Source organism: Phalacrocorax carbo, chromosome 1 (assembly GCF_963921805.1).
Source record: "Phalacrocorax carbo chromosome 1, bPhaCar2.1, whole genome shotgun sequence".
In the NCBI taxonomy this organism is placed as follows: Eukaryota; Metazoa; Chordata; class Aves; order Suliformes; family Phalacrocoracidae; genus Phalacrocorax; species Phalacrocorax carbo.
Window position 1 is genome coordinate 74133045 of NC_087513.1, and position 13595 is coordinate 74146639.

The window sequence follows — 13595 nt, forward strand, 5'->3', positions numbered from 1 at the left end:
ACTCTGACCCGCTTTTTTAAATGTAAAACTATGAGCTGCAGCAGCAATAACATCATTTAGTTCAGGCAATGTAGTCTTTATTAGGCTTGTAGTTTGATTAAATTCTTTTGTTACACCCGGCTTTCCACACATGAACAGATGAATGCTGTGATGTTCAAAGAGTTTGTCACCCTTAATTAAAGACTGAAAAGGCTTGTTCAATTCACAGGGCAATACACAGGACAGCTCTAAATTGATAGCTTTTAAGTGGGGGATAACTGAGGGAGTCATAGGGTTTGCCCATCTGCAAGAGGATCCCTCCTCCTTCCACGATTTTCCATCATAGTAGCTGGAAAATTAATATCAGATATTTTTGTATTGATTCCATTAGGCAACACTCATTTCATCAGAGCACCTTTTCACGCACAACTATACAGCTTTACTTGTATAGAGCAAATCCATTATGAATTAAGAAAAAGAAAGCCAAAAGAAGTACATTAACTAATTTATCACGCTGTTTCGGACTATGACCCTTTTGCACAACTAAAAAGTCCCAGAATAGCCTCATCTCCCACCATTTCAGCAGTTCACATCATGACCACATATGTTATTTCATACTGGGAGGAGGTGGGGGAAGTGAGAGTGCAGCATCTGAATGGCATAGAGATACAACATGTTATAATGGAGTTAACATGTAGTAGTTTCCTTTTTCACCTCTTACTATTACATAAAGCACTTCCTTATTCCAAGGATTTATTTTAGGTAAATGCTAGATCCATATTTTCACCTGATAATTTTAATTTAAATCAAAAATTAAACTAGATAAGAAAATGACCCTTGTCCCATGATACCTTTTGGATCTACTCGCTGCCTGCTTAATGGGAAGCACTGCAGCTGAGAAGGTGGGGCCTCAGGGCCAGCAGCAGCAGTGGGGGCACACAGAAGGAGAGGGGGCGGCAGGCACAGAAGGCCTGTCCCTCTTCATAGTAGTGGGGGCAGGTTTGATGCCAGCCACGCAGTTAGGCTGCCATACACCCATTTAGCCCAATACAAAGCAGCAGGCTATCCTAGCTGAGGCGCAGAGCAGGCCAGAGCCCACTCCTCCTCCCAGCGGTGGGGGACACCCTCGAGAGACTGCGGTGACCCAGTTGCACCACCGGTAACAGTGGCTGACCCATTGCCACAGGATATGTCGCTAACAGTTTGGCAACACAAAGGCCAACCCGAACTTTTTCTCACGCGTGTTTGGTTGGCCACAGGCTTGTTCTGCCAGCAGGATAAGACCTGGCACAGGGGCTCCCCAGCCAAGCCTTTCGCCGTGACATACCAGTATATGACACGAGAGGAGCCCAACCCAAGCAACCTCAGGCCTGTCAGTATCTGGCTAAGAAGCTACCTGCGCACATCAGGTCAGCGCTGAAGCTTCACGCCTGAGTGCAATACCCACAGACACAAAGCAAGCAGAAGGACACCATTTGCCTCCCCTGGTGCGGCTCCACTCAGCCACCACCCACTGCAGACATGACATCCCGCCCCAGCGGGTAGAAGTTTCTTGCTGCATCTCACACCTCTGTCACAACATCTATCACCACAGCGGCCCCCATAAGCCACACTATGGGGGACAGACAGACACCAGACCCTTGGGGGAGTTCAGGCTTGTGGACCTTGCCATCCCCCGTGCCCAGCAGGCATGGGGCTGCATGGGGCCTTCTTCCTCTCCAGTGTTCTGATACTTAATGATTTAACAAAAATCCTTACCTAGAGAGTGGGAATAGCACCTCTTTTCTTCCTCTGCCATCTGGTTGATATCTCCACTCACTAGATTGCAAAATCCTATTTTTAACATCTTTTGCCTAATGATACTGCAATGCCAGCCACTGATTGGCACATACCTGCCTCCTGCTGCTGCTGCTTCTTCCCAGCATCTCAGTGGCACTGGCCTCACACACACCATGATCCCCAGAAGCAGAACAACAGCTAGGCTCTTACATGCCCTAGGGATCACTCCAAGCAGCCATGCACAGGTTTTTTCTGTTTTCTACAGGTGGAAACTCTGAGAGAGCTGATTTAGGGGGTGGTGCCTGGGAGACCACACTATAACCTATGTAAAACCTCTCCTTCCTCACATGGACTCTAATTGCCCTCACCTGCTTTACCTCACCCACACAGCCCCTCTTAGCCCTAATACTTAAAACCCCTTGCCCTGCTGCCTGTGTGTCAGCTTCTGAGCCTCACAAATATATATCTGTGGTGTGGGGGCATTTAACTTCTAATTTATATGTTACTTTTTTTTCTGTTTGTTTGTTCTCTTTTCTGGAAAGTGAGGGGGTTTTTTTTGGAGTCGAGGTTTCTTCAAGTTGGAGCCAAGATAGTGGTGCTGCCATCCAACAGCTTTGACTCATTTTTGTTTTGCTGACTGAACCAACTTGCTGGTTACAGATTCCTGTGCTGATGAATTTGCTAGGAAATGAGAAAAGGAGGCACACTCATAGATCCTAAATGCTCCACTTCTTATAGTACCCCTCTATGCTGTAGGCAGGACATGGCAGCCACGTGCAGGCTCACTTGCTGCCTTGTGACTGCGCAGTACTAACTGCAGGGCACTAAACTTACCTCACCTTCTGGGTAAATCTGTCACCGCCTCCTTTTTTTAGTGCTTGACCAAGAAACTATACAGTGTAAGAAGTTATTAAAAAAAAAAAAGTAAAACCAGTAGAACACAGGCATGCTGGTCTCGCAAATGCGGAGCTCTGGTTTCCTCACACCCAGGGAGAGGTGTAAAAGGATGGACTTTAGGTATGCTGCTCTGATCTGTGTTGACTTGACCAAGTATGCTAAGTACTTCTTTATTAATGCAGTTGGTTCACGCATCCTGGGTTGTCAATGGCTTCCTTAACTGTGTAGCTCTTAAAAGCAAAGCATGGAATTTCTGAGCTGCTGCTTGAAGCAACTCTAGTGATTTATTTATGAAAGGTTTATTGACCTACCCAAGTTTCAGAGGCTCATTCAATTTTATTGACACCTACCATTAATTCCTGTTGTGAGGACATTGGGTAACTGAGCCAAATTAAAACAGGGTATTAATATACCAAAGCAAGCGATTTCTAAAATCCCTTTCTCTGGTCACAGCCGTGCCACAAAGGTGGTTCCCTTTCTCTCCATACATTATTTCCTTGCATTCCTGTTGGCTGATTGTGCTCCAAGGTTGTCCAGCTGGTGCTACTCCACAGACCATGGGCAGCAGCTGCAGTGCCACTTGAACATATTCATTTCCATCTCAGTCTGCTGCTACTAACAGTGTAGGCGTTGCGTCAGTGTTGTTCCTTGGACTCCCTCAGACACATGGCTCTGGATGCTGCCCTGAGGAACAGGCTAGTATATAGGGACTGCTGGATTTTTTTTGGCTCTTCCCTTCCCTACACATGGCCTGTGACCACTCTCTCAGTGAGCTGTGTTGTCCCCTCAGAGGTCTGCCAGGAAGCAGACCTGTTTAGACAGGGGGTGTTGCAGATGAAATTGATTTGTTGAGGACATATGAGATCTGATTGATTGCCTTTTTTTTTAAGTAATTTTTGTATTAGTAGAACTACAAACATCTTTGCTGCCAAAGGCTGATCTCTACCCTAGCAGTGTAAGCAATATTATTCTTAGTTCCCCTTTTTCTGCTGTTAATAGGACCCAAGAGTAGCTTAAAAAATACTGAGATAATTAAAATATTGGATGGGTAAATGAAAAACTCAAGTGAAAAAATGCAAGTGAAATAAGAAGCAATAATAAGCCCATGAGGTCACTGATCATGTCCAGACCACATCGGGATACAGGGAACTTGCAGTCATTCGCACGGCAGCTATCACCCCTCATGGAGAAAGGAGGTTGGAGTCCAGATCTCATCAGTGAGGTCATCTCCTTTCTAATCCTACACTCTTCATACTTTTGGAGTACAACCGCTGTGGTTTTAGCAGGAACTGAGCTCAGCCCTGCCAGCCAAGGGGCGCTGAGTGTCAGGAATTTCCAGACCACTCATCGGTCCAGCCCACCCCCCCAGCTGACGTAGTTTATAAGTCCCTGGACCCTCTCTGCTTAAAGAGAAATCTAGGTCCACCTACTCTGCGCACATTTTGTGCTGTTGATGCATTGCAGGGCTGAACTTGTCTAGCCTGGGAACCTGACCCACAAACACCAATGCATGCACTGGTAGCGCCTGGTTGACGTGGGTTAGGTGTCTCTGGGTGCCTAAACCACAGGGCAAGTAAATTGGTCACACTTCTCAGACCCAAAGTGTATTAATGCAAAATGGAGAAAACTTGTGCTGTGTCCTGGGAGGTCCACAGTTCACTGCTCTATTAGACCAAGTAGCAGGTATTATGCTTATTATTCATCATGCATTGCGTTCAGTCTGGTTCAGACAGCAGAGATGAGAGGGAGCTATTTTTCCTGCCTGCTCTGCATAAGCAGCTGGAAGAGTTTGTCCTCATCCACAGATGAGGAAGACCACCTTTTTAATATAGGCACTAGAGCTGGGTGTACAAAGGTGGGCAGAAAGAATACCATCCTCTTCCCATATTTTATGGTTTTGGGTTTTGGGTTTTTTTCCCCCTCCAGCAGTTTTCCAGACATGCTCCAGAGCTTCTCAGATTTACGAAAAGCACAACCTGGATCTCCTCAAAACTGTTCTTGCACTTTTTCAGAGACCCCCGCCTATTGTGCTGATGCAGCTATGGGTGAGAGAACGTGGGCACACAACCAGGCTTGTCTGCTGCCTGTTTCCTTTAGCTTTTTTTTTTTTTAACAAATCTAATTCAGGTTTTGCAATTCTTGATGTGGGTTTTTCTTCCTGAAAGAATAAAATAGAAAAGTCACTGATGATTTGTTCTTTCACTGTATTTCTGTGCCAATGCATCATTTAGCGCTGCAGCAGCCATCAATACCCACTCAGCCACTATCATGCAGCTTTTCCCTGTCATTCACTGTGTCATTTAGAAAGTGATAAAAATTCCAGCTTAGAGCAGTATATTCGCTTTTGTGGTCCCCTACTTCCAGCAACCTTTTCAAGCACTGAACAAAATTAGCAACAAATTACTTTATGAATACCGAGCCCTTTTGTTACAGTGTTCTGAGAGTTTGCAATACTGTCAGACTTCAATTAAATTTAAGAAAAATTAAGCTGCTCTGTGTGGCTGCTTGCTTAGACAGTGAGGTAATTATATGTAATAAGGAGATCTGTTTAACAATTGCTCCTAGTCATGGCAACGTTGCACCGTTATTGTGCTTAACATGAAGACAGACTGTTATATTGTTTTTGGAATGTGGGAAACCGGCAATAGCGGAGGCACATCATGAGCTTAACACATAGAGTGCGATTTTTAACATTACCAGCTGCAGTGAATTAATTGTTACGACTTTTTTGTTCTTTCAGGGACTCTGGTTTTGCACATAGGTTAAAAAAGTGCACAATCCCCAGTAATTTGTACACTGTGCCTTCAGTTGCAGGCACACAGCAAAAGTACCATTAAGCCTAAGTTTTTGTTGATCAAAGCAAAACCAACTCTATGGATGCTGCTTTTTGCCTGTTTTAAAAGAAAAGGACAACACAGCCTAGACTAGTCCTTGTCCTGTCCGTGTGTCCGAATGACGTGTGATGGCAGGTAGTACCAGCAAACATCCCGGAAGAGATCTCTTCCTCACTGAGTCTGGGTCCAGCAGTGCCCCGGTGCCTTCCTTTCAGCCATCGTGCCATGGGGTGAGATAACTATAGAGTATATGCTGCTGTGATTTCACAGTGCAAGTGATTCTGTGTATTTGGGAAGACTAATGGATACAGAGAGTTCAGACATAATCTTTCACACTTTGGCACAATGACTCTTGCTCCTTCTGCCCGAGCAGCCCTAAGGGTGCCCACGCTGTTTGTCTGGCAGCATAGCCCTCTGCTGAGCAGAGGGGTCTGTGGAGCATTTTACCCTGGAGGATGGAAAGAGGAATTTTACAAATAGTGCAGGTTTTTTTTCCTGTGTTGGTAAGGTGTCTTGTTCAGGATTAGAAGAAAGCAGCTCTCTTCTGGGACTCTTCTTCACAGTAGCATGGCATTTCAAACTCAGAGAAGCAGCTGGAAAAGAAAATGTCAAAGTTCAGTTCTGTTCAAGACTGAGTTTTGAATCTTGGCTAAGCTTAACTAGCTGATCAAGGAATGAAAGTCAGCTTGCTGGTTTGTGCCGTGAAAAGGAAAAAGCTCAGGCCTAAGCAAATACAAAACAAACAGCCATGCTTTTTCGAAGGGGACAATACAGAGGTCTGTGAAAGAGTCTTCTTACCAGAACAGGAGGAGAGCTGGGAGGGAGGAAGCAGCAGGGAAGCACACACAAGAACTCACTTGGTACAGAGGGGTTTTAAGGAACATTTGAGAATCATTTCAAAACTAAGAGCGAAAACAGAGTGGAAACTTCTTGTAGGGCAGCGGTAGCCAAGTTAGCTCCCAAACATCTCAAGTGCAGCTCCCACGCTGGGACTGTGACACAAGCCAGCAGCACAACTATTTGGCACAGGCAGCGTCTCGGAAATCCAAAGGTCCATCTGTGGGAGAAAGTTATTGGGTGAGTAGGTGATAAGGTAGCCAGGAAAAGCACATAAACACCAAGAAAAGCAAAGAGCTGCGCTCGGGCATGGAGTCACCAATTATCACTCAGGAAAGAGCTTGGCGTCACTGCGGATAGTGCCATAGGAACGTCAAGCCCCTGCTCCACGATGATCGAAGAGGCAAATAGGACACTGGGAACTGTGAGGGAAGGAAGAGCAAACAGAACAGAAAGGAGAATCGCACACTGTGCCCGCATCTGCTTCAAGTCCCTGTCTTTCCTCCCAAAAATGACGCAAAGGATATAGGAATGAAAGGGCAACAGCCATGATCACAGTTACAGAGCAGCATCTGTGCGGGGAACAGAGGGGTACCCTGGGACTCTCCAGCCTGGAGAAGAGACAACTTGGTCGTCAAAGTGCTGGTGGCTGCAGTGAAGAGCAGGAGGGGAAGATTTGTGGCTGTTTCTCAGCATCTAAGACCTAAGGACATGAAATTAATTATCTTGCAACAGAACTGAAATGAGCGGAGGAAGCACTTTTCCATGTGGCACATAATTAAGCTCAGGCACAGATAACTCTGGAAGCCAAAAGTATAAATTGGTTTAAAATGTAATTTGACAAATTCATGGAGGAAAATCTATCAAGGGCTGTTGAACACAAGTCTCCAGCCCAGAAAGTCCCTGAGCAACAGGGGAGGGGAAAGTTTCACAACACATTAGAGACCTTCTTGCACTCCTTTTTTAAACTTCCATAGGAGGCAGAAAGCATCTCCTGGTAGGACGCCGTACTGCTATCCCAGTGTTCCTAAATTAGCCTGTGCAGGCTGCCATCACTGGACTGTCCTAAGACCCAGCTGTATGGCTGGCTGTTCCCTGTGGGACCTGTTGGGAAAAACTTGGTATCTCCTATTTGCAGCTCACTCCCAGAACTACCTCTCCCCACTGCTTTTTAGGGTATGCTGTGTGTCTTTTATATCTCAGCTATACAAAGATTTTTGTAAGTATTTCATGAGGAAGGTTGCTCACGCTGTTCCGGGGAAAAGCAAACAAGAAATTACTGTGAGAAAAAGGTACTTTGCAATAAAAACAAGTTAAAATCCCGATCAAAAACTCTGACCTGTGGTGTGAAGTAACACAAGGGAAAACACAGGAAAAATCACATGTATCAAGCCCATGAAAGCAGTTCCATGATGTTCAAGAGTAAAGACTACTGGGAAGGTGTCTGACACAGCAAAGGAATTGGGGGGATTGATCAAACAATGCTGAGTGAGTTGCACTTCTTAGGACCTGAGTCCAAAGAAAAGGCATTGGAGCAGAGCTGATGGTTATGTAGAATGAATGCACCCAAGAAGATTCCAGTGTTTTCATATGTCTTCAGACACAAAACATAGTTGTTCTGACATTCTCCAAATTAAGTGCTTCATTTCAGCGTGTTAAGCTGTTTCGTAACGTGTCATTCTGAGAGAGATCCTGGTATTCAGTACTTGCCTTCTTTGGCACAGCGCCTCCATGAGAGTCATTCAGGAGCCCAGTGCCTCCATTTGCCTCATGGGATTTACCTGCTTGTCATGCACCAGCTGGCTTGGTCACAGGAAAGTATTCGTTATGTTGTGGGAGATGTGGTGCTCTAGGGAGCCTTGCTCATAGAATAGGAGAGATCCCAAATATCTCAATAAAACAATGTGCTGAAAGAGGAATGTAGTTTAGCGTTTTATTGCAGGATGAAAAACTGAATGGTCTTTGTAATGTTATGAGTTAGCTATTTCCACTTGGATCAAATCAGCTAAAACCATATTTTCATTTTTTAATATCTTTTGTGACATTAATCTTTTCTGAATTTTCAAGGTATCAGAAAATAATTTTTCAGAAATTTTGCAGTAAATTTTAATAATCAGGCTTAGACAGTTAATTTTTAATTCAACACTCTAAATAAATATATTTTTGCCATAGATATCTAAAGGACCTTAAAAAAAAAATTTATAACTGGCCCCACTCTGAAGCAACCTACCTCAGAACTTGATAGTTCAGAGGAAGGATAAAATCTATTAAAAAGTACAGTAACCGAAGAGGAGGGGTTACACATTTGATGTCTGCATCATGAGCAAATCTACTACTAATATTGTGACAGTGGTCAAAAAGCTGCTGAGATGGCTGCAGTCAAACTCACAGAGGAGATGGACTTACCAAAAAAAGCATATGTGACAACAGCAATTAGTTAACACCTAGCACAGGCGACTACAGAAAGACATCAGACCATTATCTTTCCGGTCGTGTTTGTGTATAACTTTCAAACACAATGGCTAAGATGCAAAGGAATAATTGAGAAGGGACCTTGCTGTGCAGCTTGCTATACATACATAAGCTATACGTATGTAAGCCCGCCCTGGAGGCTTCCAGTTAAAAGACATGCGGATGATAGGTAAGAAATGCGAATAAGCCACATGAGCAAATGAATACAGTGGAGTATTAGCCCAGCACAGTCCTCCTACATGCTGTTCAAGGCGCTGCAGGACACAAACCATTATTAGATTATATGTAGAGTAGAATAAAAGATTAGTTTGAAAAGCACGTTCAGAATCACATCCTAAATTAGGTAGAAAGAAAGATTCCTGTCTAAACGTTGCAGAAGTTTGGGGGTGGCAGCCAGTCTGCCTCAGGTTTTAGTCCTATTTTCTCCTAGAGCATGTTGAACTCGTCATCTCATTGAACAAGCTCTAGCAGTGAGCAACTGTGAAAAACTTAACTCCAGAAAAGACTGCATGGAGAGGAGGAAAAACACAGTGTTCTCCTTCAGAGCGCAGAGCTATCCACTCAAAAAGTGAAAGCAATGTAGTATTTCTTAAACAAACAAACAAACAAACAAAAACAAACAAAAACAAACAAAACCCCCAAATTAATAAACAGAAAAACCTCCTCCTTTCTTTGATTATAACAACCTTTAAAAATATATAATCACCTTTGGGTGCAGAGCTGGCATGGAAAATTCCTGTCCCAATGGCGTAAGTCTGAGAAAGTTAAGAGACATTTGAAATAAGTGGGTTATAGATGAAACCAGGTTTTCAACCCTACCTTAGGCAGATGCAACTACTGTTCTCATTCAAGGATGTCAAACCCATTTTCTCTGCTGGACACCAACCAATATGCTGCCAAGCCATATTCAGGGGAGACTAGCAAGAGAGGCGGACATGCTGTACAGTAAATGAATATTTCCTCTGTTGAGATTGCTGCTCGCAGATCTCTCTTACACCTGGCGGGTATTGCTGGAACCAGGTGAGATGGGCACAATGTTAGCAATGCAGCACACAACATGCTATGCCCAAGCCAAAAAGCCCCAGCTCTTTGGTGCAGCCCTCAGCGCATCCAAGCGCACCCTTTCTGAAACGAGCTGCTATGCCCACCCAGCTTCCCATACGTACTGATGCCTCGCACAGTCATGGCATCCTGTATACAGGTGCAGCCAACATTTCAGGTTGATTAAACTGAAAATGTCCTCTGATTTGTAACTCCTCTCTTCTGCGTCTATCTGAAAATACCAATTCTGCTCTTAAACTGCCCAGAGACGCTAGGGAACATCTGGCAGAGTTTCTGTTTAGAATTAATTTTATATTACTCTTTCACACTTTTTTGCTCTCCTAGGACAGGCCTAATAGGCTTAAAGGCAGCAGAAGCACTGTTTCTAAAAATAAAACTGATAGATAACAGTGGTCACCACAGGCTGCCTGTTGTGTCTCCTCTGATGGAGTAATGAACTGAATGGTATTATGGCCACCTGTGAAGGCCTCACAGCATCCTCTTTAGATGCTTTTCCTGAGTAAAAGAAGAAAATGGTATCTATGTGCTCAAGTTATAGTGAGACATGAGTTTCATACCTTTAATGTTTCCAGATGTTGATGTCATCTTGCTGGTTGCACTTCATTTCCTGTGTATTTCTTCATTATCTATTGTTACCTGAGTGGCTTGTTTTGTTTAGGTTGGATTCTTTTTTATTCTCTTTTGCTCTTTGCCTTTTTTTAATTTATGTTAGGCGTTGCTTTATGGGACACAAATCAAGCATATTGAGAGGTATCTTTTTACCTATTTCTGCATAATGTAGCCTGAAAAGCAGAGCTTGTGTCCTCTTTCAGATACAGGAGTTACTTGTTAAAAAACTCCAAGATCTGGAGAATTCTGGGTACAAACTTCATTTAATCAGAGGAATTAAAACTCTCAGTCAACATTTTATAGAACCTGACTACAAACTAGAAAAATACTACCAGGTCTTCCAGACAGGACAAAAAATAGCTGCCAGAAGAATAAAAAATAATGAGGGAGAAGTTGTGAAGGTTTTACAGAGACTAATCATATTATTTGCAGTAACTTCCATACTATACATACTATAGTATACATACATAAAAGTGTACGTATACCACTTTTTCCATACATCTATACTTTATCTTTTTCCACATATTTTCCTCACACAAACATTTTATCAAGATGTTTTTCGCCTTTGCCTTTTTTCTAATTTGTACTAAAAGTATATTTATCTTCAGTAAAGAGGTCAAAGAAAGAAATGTTATCGTGTTTTTGTAAACTGCGTTGAGTTTGCCAGTAAGCTCATGTGCACGGCTACCAGCCCTAAGTGGTATCTTAAATACAAAGGGCCAAGAATTTAGGCACCTATCTCAATGTGAATCAAAATCTAACAACTTCTCTTGTCCCATCAGCGTTGTTTATTGTCTGAGTGCTGTAAGCAAAGCATCTCCCTTATGCATCACTGGCATTAAAGGTTCTTCTGTTTATTGAATTTGCATGAGAGAAATAGAATAAAGTTTAGTAAAATCTTCTTCCTGATGCAAAAGAGCATCTAGGTCAGTCATTGCTCCTTTTTTTCTGCAGTGTTAATGAGGGAAAAAGCAATACATTTTTGTCACTTGGAATATGACTCAGAAGGGTTTTTTTGTTCATTTAATTAAGCAGTTACTTAATGAAGTAAAATGGCACTTTAAATCTAAATATCTAAGCCTGCAAAGAGTTTAGGGACACTGTAAGTGTTTGTATTTTGAAAGTAGCCTGGGTTAAGATTAATTCTCCTTAAGAGGTGACATCTCGGATTTACAGATGGAGAAAGAACTTTGAGTTCTAGCGAGATTAGTCATTGCCAGTAACATCACCACTGTACAGTGAGGAAAGTATATTTTTGAGTACAGTGTTACTTCCTGCTACACGGGGTCTATAGTTGCATAGATGCAGTAGAAGATTTTAAAAAAAAAAAAAAAGTTGACAGAAAAGACAATCTTGTCTCAGCATTTTTTCTTAAATTTTCATTTGTACAAAATCTCAAACCATAAAGGTTTGGACACCTACAAAATGAAACACTGAAGCTGAAAATAGCACATGTAATTTTTCAGCCAAATATTTCACCAGCTTGGATACTTAATGCCTATTATTAAAAAGTTTTAAAGTTTAGCTGTACTTTGGAAAAAAATTGCTTTTTTAAAAAAAAATATACAAAACATTTTCTTAAGAAAACATTTTTTGTTAAGAAAACCAAAACAGTATCAGATTTAAGTCTTTGTGCGTGATACTGAATTGAAAACAGACATTTCCCCTAGGAACATCCATTTCATCATATTTTCCATTTTGGCCAAGCAGTTGTTTTTCTACACACAAGGTGGGGGAGGAGTTTTATGACCATTTTTCTATTAGCTCTGCTATCATTTCTTAGTCTTTATACTATGCCCACCTCACGCTGGGGTCACAGTGCTCCTAGCTGCCCCCACCCCATTGGATTTAGGTACTGGCCTGTTGGTTGCTAGGAACAAAAAAAGCTTCACTTGAAGTTTATTTATGACTCACTGGTTTTAAAGTGAGTTCTTTTCCACCACAGCTCGATAAAAGCGATTGCTTCCTTCACACATTTATTAGTGAACAGATGCCTTTAGCTCCTCTGCAAGAGTGAAATCTTCAGCCTTTTCCTAACGCCGCTCGGTCATTTAAAATGCCATTTACTCCTGAAAGGCAGGTACTAGACCGCCTCTCCTCGCCATGCTTTTCTGCAGCAGTGGGGCCTTATGTAGAAAGTCAGCTATTCCACGAGAGGTTTGACCTCATTTTTCCAGCCATCCCTTGCAATGTTACACAGCAGTAGGAAAAGAGGCGGCTGGGGCTCCTTGGGCACCGACTGTGCTGGGGAGGCTGCGGGGTGGCTGCCTGCCAGCACCAGCTGTGCGGGGACGGGTGCGGATTCAGATGCCGCTGTCCTACATGGACTGAACAATGGGATTATTCGCTTGTGCACAGGCAGATATTCAGCCCCGCTGCAGCGGGGACAGGAGGAGGGGAGCGAAAGAGAAAAGATGGGGGAAAAGAGACATTGAAATAAAGAACCTATATGTAAGCCAAAAACTTCAGGAAAAGGCAGGATTGTGCCAGGCGGTCTATTTTTATATTGGCTGACAAGAATCTGATGTGTTGTTTGGGTAAGGATACTATACCGGCTTATAAGCGGAGCCAGTCGTGGGATGGGGAGAACAGTGCAAATCCTCATTTTTTGCTTCCGCTCATCGCTTCTGCTCAGACTCCCAACCAGCAACACCGGTCTCCAGCTGCCACAGGAGCCTGGAGCACAGGGCCTGAAATGACAGGTATTGGAGCTCCAGCTGGTAGAAAGCCTGCCAATCTCCAGCAATTTCACTGCAGCTTGGTGGCTGAACACAAGCCGAAGACCTGGCCCTTCATTATAAAAATTATTGTGGTCTGTTAGTTCTAAGCGGAGGGAAGACGTCCAAAGAGGAGGGAGGGCTGCAAGGGGATGTCAGGCAAGCCAGGCTGCCTAACGTCATCCAAAGTCTTGCCACAGGCTCCCCATTGCACCAGAATTTGTCTTTTCATTTGTACTCTTTCATGAAATGAGCTTTGTCAAACATATGTGGTTTTGTGCCTCGCTTTACCCATATATGAATTGCAAAATGATAAACACTATCTAACTTCTAGGTCAAGGGAAGCCCGTCCCTATTGATTTGTGAGACTTTCGTTTGTTCCTTTGACGCATACACAGATATTTAGACA

General features: G+C 43.2%; 1 long non-coding RNA gene across 1 annotated transcript; it reads right to left on the reverse strand.

The window, feature by feature from the left end:
• Positions 1-3685: 3685 nt before the first annotated feature.
• On the reverse strand, positions 3686-10169 carry LOC135314852 (uncharacterized). The gene is made up of 3 exons (XR_010374336.1): positions 9505-10169; positions 6288-8233; positions 3686-6082 (listed from the first exon to the last, which is right to left on the reverse strand). It is a non-coding gene; the product is annotated as an uncharacterized LOC135314852 (long non-coding RNA).
• Positions 10170-13595: the final 3426 nt, after the last annotated feature.